General features: G+C 34.1%; 1 non-coding gene and 1 pseudogene across 1 annotated transcript; both read right to left on the bottom strand.

Annotated features, from left to right (window-relative positions):
- Positions 1–1,240: 1,240 nt before the first annotated feature.
- On the bottom strand, positions 1,241–6,452 carry LOC110648734 (ribosome biogenesis protein BOP1 homolog; annotated as a pseudogene).
- A 4,590-nt stretch (positions 6,453–11,042) lies between these two features.
- LOC131182659 (small nucleolar RNA R71) lies at positions 11,043–11,150 on the bottom strand. Its single transcript, XR_009150921.1, has one exon. It is a non-coding gene; the product is annotated as a small nucleolar RNA R71 (small nucleolar RNA).
- Between the last annotated feature and the right edge of the window lie 607 nt (positions 11,151–11,757).

The following is an 11,757-nucleotide window of genomic DNA, read 5'->3' as shown; positions in this document are numbered from 1 at the left end:
AGAATAGTTGGTGCTATTCTTAATGTTGATCATAGGTAGATATTTGCTAAAGGCTTTGCAAAAGGCACATTCACTCATCACAACATGATGGGAGTTCCTTGGCCTTCCAAATTGAAGAACAAAAGATGGGCTTCAGAGGCGATAACGAAGTAGATGGGTCTCATCACAATTTTAGGGTAACATAGAAATAAATGTTGTGCTCTTCATGTAATCAACAAAGAAAGCTAAATGGTGTTGGGTTTTCTTCACTCTGCATGGCTCCTTGAAGGAAGATTTAAAGGAAGATTTGGAGGGCAAAGGTATAGGATTTGGAGAGTAAGCTGAGGGATAGGTGGTGGAGGAGAGGAATATCATAGGTTGCACATAAGAGAAGCGAGGGACTATACATAAGGGGGCAATTTAGTTTATTCATTTTTTTTCTTTAAGAAGAAGTGAGATTAGATTAATATAATAACCGGGAAACCGATTGTTGTAGGTCAAAGAGATGTTTTTTGCAATAAAATTAAAATTGAGTGATTTTATTTTAACAGATTAAAGTTAAGGGATGAAATTAAAAAAATTATTAAAATTGAGGGACGAAAAATAAAAGTTACTCCACACTAAAAGATAAAATCCACATTACCATCCCTGGATTAATCCTTGAGATTTCACTTTCATGTCCAATTTATATAGCTTCATACTAAAAACTAGATTTGAAATTATTAGCGATAAATTTAGAAATGTATTCGATAGTTACTTGATTTAAAAGAAAATAAAATTACTTTGTTAAAAAAATAAAGTGATTTAACAAAATTTTGATATTCATTTAATTAAATTCATGTAAAATGATATTTTTTTGGTAAAGTAATTAATTGTAAAAAAATTATTAATTTAATGAAAAAAATAAAATTTATTAACATAGAAGAACATATATAATAATTTTTAATAATGATAAAAATATTATAAATAAATTTAAATAAAATATATTTATTAAATATTTCATATTTAATATTTATTATTTTAATTAAAATTTAAAATATTATGAAAAATATGATAATTTAAGATAATAAAGAAATTTTATTTTTACCGTTAAGTTAATAATTAAGTTAATAAAATTTCTATAATTGATTATTTTATGGAGAAAAAACATTATTTTATAAAAATTTAATAAGATAAATGGTAAAATTTAATTTAATTACCTTATTTTTTGTAACAAAGTATTTTTAATTTGTTTTAAAATAACTATAAAATACACTATACAAATTAAAATTTAATTAAATAGAGAACAGGCTGTCTTGTCAAAAATTACAACTGACGCCTGCCCAGTTAACAAAGGCACCATCTAAATCAAATGCCAAAACCCCCCCACTACCTGGACCTGCTTATCTGTAATGCTGCAACAGACGCCTATAGCATACAACCCATTATTTGGGAAGTCTCTCAAATCCTAATCATGCTTTAATGTCAATCTTTTCAGACCAGTATGATGAGATAATACAAGCTTCTTCTAGGTCATCCTAGTGACAATAAAGTTTGAGCGATGAATCAGCATCAGCAGTGAACAACCAATGTTGCCGAGGATGGAATTTACAATCCAATATGGTGAAAACAATTAAAAAAAAAAAAAAAAAAAAAAACATCTTAGAAGTGCACAAAATAAATATACTAATCTAAGTAATTATGTAAACCCTGCAAGCCCTATGGAAGACTCACCCTTTCCATTTGAGCTTGAATGTCCACGAAGAATTTCCGGTGGAACAATAAGAGGTTTCTGATTAAGAGGGCTCTGATTAAGATCAGAACAAACCATGCCATGAAAAACATATGCTGTGCAATCATCAGAGCATGATGCAAATAGTGGGTACAAATGATGGAACACCACGTTCGTTATATCTTTTGGATGACACCTGAGAAATCCCAATTTGCATCAGAACTAGAATAAAAGAACCGAGTCTCATCAGTAAAGGATATCACCATATCAAATGGAAAAAAATGAAAGGAACACCAAAAAGAAGCCTATGTTACAATTTACATGAATACAGATTAGATATGCATAAATCCTTACTAATTTACTATGTAAGATTTTCTACCATCTGTAGTAGTGCTTGAAATTAGTAACTATAAAATGCCTAGCATTCAATTAGTTAAACAAGGCATTCCAATTGACAGGTTTTGCATGGCTGATAGTTGAAAATTATTTCCCCAGGGATTAATATCGTGAGTATGGTAGTTACAGTACACTGAAAGAAAGATAGTAAAGGAAAAATAATATTCATATAATAATATCTGTGCAATTAAGAATTGGAAAAAAAAAAAGAAAAAAGAAAAAGTCTGACAGACTTAAGAATTTTGTAAGGCTTAGATGAAAGGTCCATATCAAACCAACATAATTTCCCCTCCTTGCTTCCCACAATTACACTATCACCTGCATCGAAGACAATCCTCAGATATGAGACAAGTGGAAAACAAGGAACAAATACAAGCTGTGAAAATCAATGAAGAAGAACAGGAGTACAACCAGCAATATGCACTGCAATGGAGGAAACTTCATGGAGTCCCATCTCAAGCTTCTTAATCAGCTTGTGCTTCAACAAATGATAAACACGAACATTCTTTTTTGTTGCAACAAAGAACACAGAACGACTAGGATGAAAAACTGATGATACTGAAGTCCGTGCAGCTTAAATGGAAGTCTTTGCGTAAGCTTCTTAGAGAGCTGGTGTATGAGAACTACTTTTGATTCGCGTAATTAACATGTCAAGGAAACACAGAGAAGTGTTCATGTATTCCTATTCATATTTAGGAGATATATGGTCTAACTTGGAGCAAAACCAAATTTGCATATAACGATGTCAGAAGACGTCTTTGAGATAACCATGTAATTCAACAGAACCAAGAACAACAAAATTGTTCCTTGCATTCCATGAGCACATTGCACATATACATGTATAGGTAATAAAAGTTCAATAATATACGAATACGACGAACATTAGGGCAAGGGAGCCTCACTCCAAGAAAGAAGGATGATACCATTCCCTTGTTGACTCAACCAATGACGGAGAAAAAAAAGAAAGTAAGCCACATGATCATGTTGTGCCTGATCCCAGTAGATTGGACTGTTCACAGATTCTCCATCACATGAGATATTTTAGAAGTGAATCATTTGCAGTCCTATGTCTAACCAAATGAAAACAGAATCATGACTATATGTTACAGGTAACAGAACAAGTCCAGGATATGACCATGGTTTATCAAGATACAGAAATCCCTAAAACATCATGCAAATAAAATTTAATAAAGATGAAAAAAGAGGCTATGCCACGTGGCAATTTTTAAGCACTGTTATTAAGATAAGTGGCACACTTTTTTAAAGCCAATTTTCAGGCTTCGCTTATATATATATATATATATATATATATATATAATGAGGAAACAACCCCAGTTTTCACTAAGACAATGCAATACTCAAAAACCATTCAGCCAATATCACAATAAACATACATCACTTAGCACTATGAAGATGTATTTTTATGATAAAGAAAAAAGACACCAAAGAACTGAAATTAAATAACATAATCAGGGCAAGATAGACACAAGAACTGAAAAGGCTATCAGGACCAACAGAATTCATGCATATACAAATTTTCCAAAAACAATATTACAATTAAATAGGAAAAGAGGAATGATATCAGCTGGCATCACAGTACAGAAATAGTCCCCTTTACGATGCCATTGTACTGAAGACACAGTCTGCAAGTAAGCAAGAAAGGCATGGGTGAAATACATAAAATACTTTCAGAAATAGATCTTCCGCTAACACTAGTAAAATTACTCCAAAAGACATGAATAACTAAAGAGAAAATTACCCTAAAATGCCTCAACCTTATTCCTTCATGTTTGTCATCTTGAACCCAGCTCAAATTGAAGCTATTTTAACCTATGAATATACAGCAATTTTTTTTTTGGGTGAAAATCTAAAGCTACATTTTCCCAGCATTGCTGATAATGATAGCCACTTTTACACTAACCAGACTCGTCCAGAACTGTAGGTTTCTTAACATGAAGAAGTTCCTTTATTTTTTTTTCTGCACTTCTTCATTTCCCAATCCTGTGTTCAAAACAATAACATCTTGTCCCCTGGAGTTATTTGTCAAATTTGCATGCATGAACATGAGAAACAGAGATTAGATAAGACTTTTGGGCTCTTTGGGTGGGGGGTTATACTCAACTAAAATAATGTAATTAGCCTTACACAGAGATTGCCAAGATAGGAAGCTCATGTAAAGGATTCCATGGTACACACTGAACAGCTTCACTAACTCCCAGATTTTAAGAAATCTACCAGTCTCAACCTCCCACACACGTGCAGTTCCATCAGTTGAACCTTTCCAGAGGACATGAGATCATGAGATCCACATCCAAAGATACTTAATGTTTGACTGGAAAACATAATGGTTAAGGAAGACGAATGAACATCCAAACCTGAAGCAATCCACTGCCCTGAAGCTTCAGTAGAAATTGACATAACTGCACCTTTGTGACCTTTATACTCAAGATAGCATTTCACTGGGTAGGGTTTAAGATCTTTTCTACTTGGTAGCTTAGGTTTCAAGGATTCAGGATCAATACTAATCTGAAATATCAAAGGAAGTAATTTTGATTAACTTTATCAGAACAGATGCATAATAGATCAGTTCAAAGATCTTGCAAGTTATCTAAAACAAAATTTTGGAGCATCCATAAACATGGTCTCCATTGGGGGTAACTAACTTACACGTTTCTTACGAACTCTAAGACACAAGTATAGATCCAAACATCGCTCAAAAGAGTCCTTAACGGCATTCTCATATGCTGGAATACTTCTTAGAGATGTGTACCTAAGAATAGCAAATTTTGTTAAAATGCTTGATATTCAACAATAAAAAAAAATGGAAAGAAATATTATTGGCCAAAGATTTTGAGTCACCGTTTAGGTATAAATTTAGGTCAGTCTTCCTCATCCATCAGCTGATAAGAATTAATCTCTTCCTATGTTGGTATGTATTATAGAGAAGGATTATATGACTCCTCATGGCCTGAAACATAATTTGGTTAAGATACACCATATGAGCAAATTTGTGAAATTAGAAAAGTTTGAAAGATGGGTGAACTTGTACCTGGCAATTTCGGCTTTGGTGCAGGAATGTACAATAAATGCGCAGCCTTTTCTGCTGAGCCAGAATCATACCCCCACAACAGGTGAAAACGTGGTTCTTCTTTTGGCTTGTCAAACTTTAATAAACCTTTGCGAATTGCCCTAACATATTTAACAACCTGTAGACTTGAAAGAGAGAATACAGATAACCAGGCAAAGAACCACGTTAGAATTAGCAACAAAAAGTTACAAGCAAAAATTATAATAATTTCTTATTTCAGAAACAATGACCCCAATACAAGCTAAACAAAACAATTGACTTTTTCATATCCTTTATGGTCTGGAACCAAGATGACAAGAAATAACTTACCATTTTAGCTTCCCATTTTGAAGGAGTAAACCGCCTCTTTGGGTCTGGAGTATTTGACTGCAGATGCTTAGCGTCCCATTTAAACCAGTCACTGTAAGTCTGAAATGAACAGATAAACAGCTTAACATTGAGCAGAAAATGATGGACATTGTTCATATACAAGAAAATGAATAATCAGCATTAAGAATTAAATAAAAGTAATGAACAGAAGAATGAATGATAACAACATACTGGATATCGATCTAAGTTAAGATGTGGAGCCTTTCCTTTGACCAATCTACAAATAACTTTGACTTCTTCTTTTGTCAGCTCTACCATCTCATCGTTATATTCATATAAATCTTTCACCTAAAAATAATGAAATTGAGCATAAAAAATGCAAGTAATGATAATTACTTAAACATCATGAAGCCTAGGCACAAGGCTTAGGAGGGAACCTACAGAGGCAATGCGGAAAAAATTTTGATAGAAAATTCAAAATTAATATCATATGTTCATGAGACCACTGCATTAGACAGCTGATCTGTAGTTAATTGTCCCTCCCTTTGAATTAAGACGTGTGTTCCATATAGGATTTCTTAGAGAATTATTACTGCTAAAATGACTAGAATCCACATTCAAAACCAATGCAAACAGCATAAAAAGAATAGGGCAAGGCAAAATATTAAAAATCCATAAGGGCAACACAAGAATAGACAAAATGAAAGGGAAAGAAAGAGAGTAAAGGATGAAAGAGAAAGAGAGACAGATGAAAGAGAGAGAGAGAGAGAGAGAGAGATAGAGGAAATGAAAATGGAAGATTGAGAGCCAAAGTGGAGTAAGGACTGAAATCACTGTGTCTATCATTCCAGCAATCAGATATGGCATCACAGTAGTTAACTCAAGACAAGCCAAAATAAAAGGTAAATTGCATACAAACAAATAGCTGATCCCTCTCAAATTCCTGATACTGACGTCAATAGCATGCATTAATTGTGTAGCAACTTACAACATTTGGCCCAGTCTTGCACAGAAAAAAAAATCTAAGAATCACGCACTGTATTAGGTAATTAATGAGAAGGATAGCAAGGAGTAAAAAGTTACGCCATATATACTTGCATTAAATCAATTAAACTTCAAGTCAGAGGACAAAAAACTAATTCTCTTCTTTTTAATGATCGCTAAAATATAAGAACACAAGTAATTATAAGAGAACTCACCAATTTTCAGAGTCATCGGCACTTGCAAGAAATGACTCTAGTTTATCTTGCCTCTCTTTCTTTGTTATCTTCTTTCCAGTAATGTCATATCCAATATGGTTTTCATCCTCATACCACTTCAAGGGAACATCTCCAATTGTATTTCGAGGTGCCACCTTATGAAACAAAAATCATTAAAAAAGTTCCATTACATAATTTATAATAATGACCAAGCGAATGTGAAACTAAACTAAATATTATTTTCCCAAGCCAGGGAAAGGAAAAAGAGAGAGAGAGAGAGAGAGTAGAGTAGGGCAACGTACCTCATCCTCAGAAGACACTTACTTCAGCCCCTTTATCAGATTGTAGCCACCGCTTTGATCTTCATTATCTGTGCCATCACCATTGTCCGTGTCAATAGAACCCTGCAATAACTACTCTTAATAATATAGAAGAACAGCAAGACACAGAGACAGAAGAGTCTCTCAGGCAAAACATGAGATTTAAAAATATCCAAGGTAATGAGGCTTTCTTTCCTCTGATAGTTGAAAACACCAAAAAAGTATCAATTAAATTGTTAGACGCCCTTAATCCTTTTGATTAGACTACAACTTCCAACAAAAAATTATTGTGATCTTATTAATTATTTTGCTCTCATTTCTTTTATTCCAAGAAGACATCATAGATAGCATCAAAATTTGCATTTTTCTGATATTTTTTGCAGGCGGCCATGATCAGAATGCCAACGTGCACAAAATTAATGAGTCCTACATAGAAACAAGAAACAATGAAGCAAAATGCAATGGCATAAATAAAAGATCCTTAGGCTACAAAAATAGAATTGAGAGAGTAATGAAGTTATATTTTGAGATTAAGCTTTCCTATCATCAAAATTACGAGAAAAATATGTATTTACATTCTCTTCTCCCTTCAATTCCTCAGCAATAGAACAGGGTACTAGCAACCCATTAACCAAAACAGCTAAAAGTAGAAATTACACCGGGAAACAGGTACATACGAATACCCAAATGGCTCAAATGTGGTGTTTGTTCCTTAGTAATAAAATTGGGACGTAGAAATAATCGAAGCAGCTACCTGGATCAGAATCAGTAGCTCACTCTTCTTCTTCTAATTTCTAATGGTGTTGAGGTTCTTCGTAGTTATTAAGCTTCTCCTTCTTGGAATGGTTTGTTACGATCTTTCCTTTGCCTTCAGTATTGTCATTCTTCTGCTTCGCTGATTCCACCTGAAGAGACTCCTTCTTGTTCTTCTCCACCCTCATTTTCCCTCTCTCTCTATGAAAGATTTCTCTCAAAGGGAAGTTGGGTGGAGAGAGAAGGCTGCAAAGCCTGGTTGAGGGGTTTCGGGTTTTCCAGAGGCTTAGGAACAGAAAAGGAAAGTGGGCCCATTGCAATTTAACAAAAACAATTCTTTTGCAAAATAAATTGAAATTAAACATATAATTAATAAAGATTATTTTTGCCAAGCTGTGAAAATCAATGAAGAAGAACAGGAGTACAACCAGCAATATGCACTGCAATGGAGGAAACTTCACGGAGTCCCGTCTCAAGCTTCTTAATCAGCTTTTGCTTCAACAAATGATAAACACGAACATTCTTCTTTGTTGCAACAAAGAACACAGAACGACTAGGATGAAAAACTGATGATACTGAAGTCTGTGCAGCTTAAATGGAAGTCTTTGCGTAAGCTTCTTAGAGAGCTGGTGTATGAGAACTACTTTTGATTCGCGTAATTAACATGTCAAGGAAACAAAGAGAAGTGTTCATGTATTTCTATTCATATTTAGGAGATATATTTGTCCAACTTGGGGCAAAACCAAATTTACTTATAATGATGTCAGAAGACGTCTTTGAGATAACCATGATTCAACAGAACCAAGAACAACAAAATTGTTCCTTGAATTCCATGAGCACATTGCACATATACATGTATAGGTAATAAAAGTTCAATAATATACGAATACGACGAACATCAGGACAAGGGAGCCTCACTCCAAGAAAGAAGGATGATACCGTTGATGCATATATTTTGCATAGTCATTTAGGTCTAATTTTATAGCCATTTTATTTTATTATTAGTCATTTTTAGCTAATTTCATTAGTTATTTAGTTAGTTTTTCATAATTATCAATTTTGGATTAATTTGTAATTTTTACTTTGTTTTATAGGAAAAATGGTATTTTTGAAGGACTGAAGAGAAATTTTGCCATTGAGGAGTAACTTCTACAGCCAAAGATGTCAAAAACAAGTTTTCAAGCTCAAATATGCATTAACCAAATTGTGCATAACTTGCCGCATAAGCTATGCAGATCTGCATAAGGAGAAAAATAACTGTTCCAATACCTGTCGAATGGTGCATAAGGAGAGTGCATGGCTTATGCAGATTCACGCCTCCCTTATGCAATCTCACGGAATTGTGCATAACCTATGCGCCAAGTCATGCAGTTTCGCATAAGTGAACCAGAACCAGCCGAAAACTACATAAGGGACTGCATAACTTATGCAGTCCCACAAAGGTTTCATTAATGAGCTGGCAGAAGATTCCCTCAGAAAATTCCTCCTAAAACACACCATTTTAAGGCTCCATGTCAGAAAATGCTATAAATAGTCCCATTTCCCATTTTAGAAAAGGGGAGCAGAAAAGGAAAGGAAGAGGAGAGGCAGCAGCTGAAGGGTCACATTCACCTTCCACACCATTTCCAATCAGATTTGGAGATTTCTTTCTTTTCTTACATTTTTCCTACATTTCTAGTGTTTAGCTTTTTGTTTCTTAGCTTAGATTGAAGCTTTATTTCCATTTAAACTCATAATATCTTGTAAGCATTATGGATAGTGAGTAGTTTACTTTAGATTCTGGAGTAAGGGTTGTAATATTTGAGATATTTTGTGGATTTTGATTGGGTAATCCATATTTTGTGGTCTTAATGAGTTTTATTCATTTCTTGTGTGCTTAATGACATGCTTAGTGTAGGATCCCATTAAGTGATGTTCTTAATCCATGGTTGAGGCACCGAAAGGAGAAGGCCCTGTGATAGATAATCAAGAAATTGGACTTAATTAACTTAGACCTAGAAATAAGCTAAGGATTAAGAGGATTCACAGATTAATTAAAGAACCTAATGGGTCTTAATTAACTCTAACTCCACGAAAGTAGGATTAGATTGATTAAGGCACTATTTGTCTCACTCGAAAGGGTATTCAATGGATTTAAGAATTAATCTCCTTAAAACCCGTAAATTTCACAAGATTGGATAACCAATTTAAAAATTTCAAAATAGCTCGAATATGAAATCCCTAACTCCGGAATCGCCTTCTTATCATTGTTAATTTCTAATCGAATTTAATTGCTTGCCATTTTAAATTTTGCCATATTTGAACTTGCTTATTTCAAATTGATGCAATTTTAGTTTAATTAATACATTGTTGGATAGATTATTAATTTTGCACATATAGATTTCATACTCAAATACCCATCAATTTATTACTTTAATTTCAAGAATAGTTCAATTTAGTCAACTTTTTATATCAAAAATTCAATCATTAACACAACTCCTCATGGGAACGATATCTTTTCTATATTACTTGTACGACCCGTGCACTTGCGGTTGGGCCACATCAAGTTTTTGGCGCCGTTGCCGGGGAGTTGTTTGTTTAAGATTGAATTCTTGATTATTTTAGTTGCTTATAGTTTTATCTTTGTTATCTTTTCATTTTGTGTTTGTTTTTTTTTTTTTTTTTTTTTTTAGGTACTCTTAATCTTTTACGAGAAGAGCTAAAAGCACAAATGACACATCCTTATTGTTTAATCCTAAAATTGAGAAGTTTTGTAGAGCCAACAAGAAAGAAACCAGAAGAAGAAAAGAAGCACTGAGAGCAGCTGAAATTGAAGGAGACATGGCTGATGAAAGAATTAAAATTGATGGTGGTAATGTTGGAAATGATCGAAACAATGAAAATGCAGCCCAAGGTGAAGAGGTTGTAAATGCTAATGTGCCTAAGGGAAGTATGATGGATCATGCATTTCCTCATTTTGATAACTTAAGAGAGAGTATAGCAAGACCAAGAATTGATGCAAATAGTTATAAGATGGATTTTGGAGTACTACAAATGATTCAGAATTCTCAATTCGGAGGTCATCCTTCAGAAAATCCTCATACTCATCTTAAGAAGTTTGTTATGATCTGTGACATGCAAAAGCAACCAGGAGTGTCTGATGATGCAGCAAGGCTAAAATTGTTTCCATTCTCTTTGAAAGATAGAGCATTGGATTGGCTTGATTCTTTACCTCACAACTCAATTACAAATTGGGAGCAGCTCACTGATGCATTTCTTGCCCAATACTTTCCACCTGGAAAAACTCAAGAGTTAAGGAATCAAATGATTGCTTTTAGACCAAGAGAAGATGAGACTCTTTATGAGTCATGGATGAGATGGAAGGAGTTGGAGAGACAATGTCCACATCATGCCATTCCTAAATGGATGATAAACCAGAATTTTTACACAAATGTCACTCCTGCTATCAGAGGAATCATTGATGCTCAAACTGGAGGGGAATTCATCATTAAGCATGAAGATGAAGCTTATGAGTTGTTAGAGAAAATAGCAAAGAACAGTCATTTATGGAGTAGCCCAAGGGGGTCAACTCCAACTCAAAAAAGGCAAGTTGCTGGAATGTATGAGCTTGATCCATTCAACATGATCAATGCCAAATTTGATGCACTCACTAATGTCCTTGCTAAGAAAATGGAGGATTTAAGTATGCTAGTCAGTTCATCATCATGCTCTGGAAGTTCTCAACAAGTTACTTGTGCAGAAGGAACAATGAGCTGTGGAGTAGATTATCCTTCATATGCTTGGAGGAATCATCCCAATTTTTCATGGGAGAATCAGCAAAATCAAGCTTCAACTCAGAACTTTCCACCACAACAACAAGGCCATCAATACCAACAACCTAGGCAACCACCACCTAGTTTTCAGCAAAAGAATGCAAATCCTGCACCTTTACCAAGACAGCAAGAACAAAGTTCCACCACAGAGGCTTTGTTACAACAAATTCTTGCTAATCAAACTAAGCGT

Source organism: Hevea brasiliensis, chromosome 8, assembly GCF_030052815.1.
Source record: "Hevea brasiliensis isolate MT/VB/25A 57/8 chromosome 8, ASM3005281v1, whole genome shotgun sequence".
Taxonomy (NCBI): Eukaryota; Viridiplantae; Streptophyta; class Magnoliopsida; order Malpighiales; family Euphorbiaceae; genus Hevea; species Hevea brasiliensis.
This window is presented reverse-complemented; position numbering and strand designations above follow the sequence as displayed.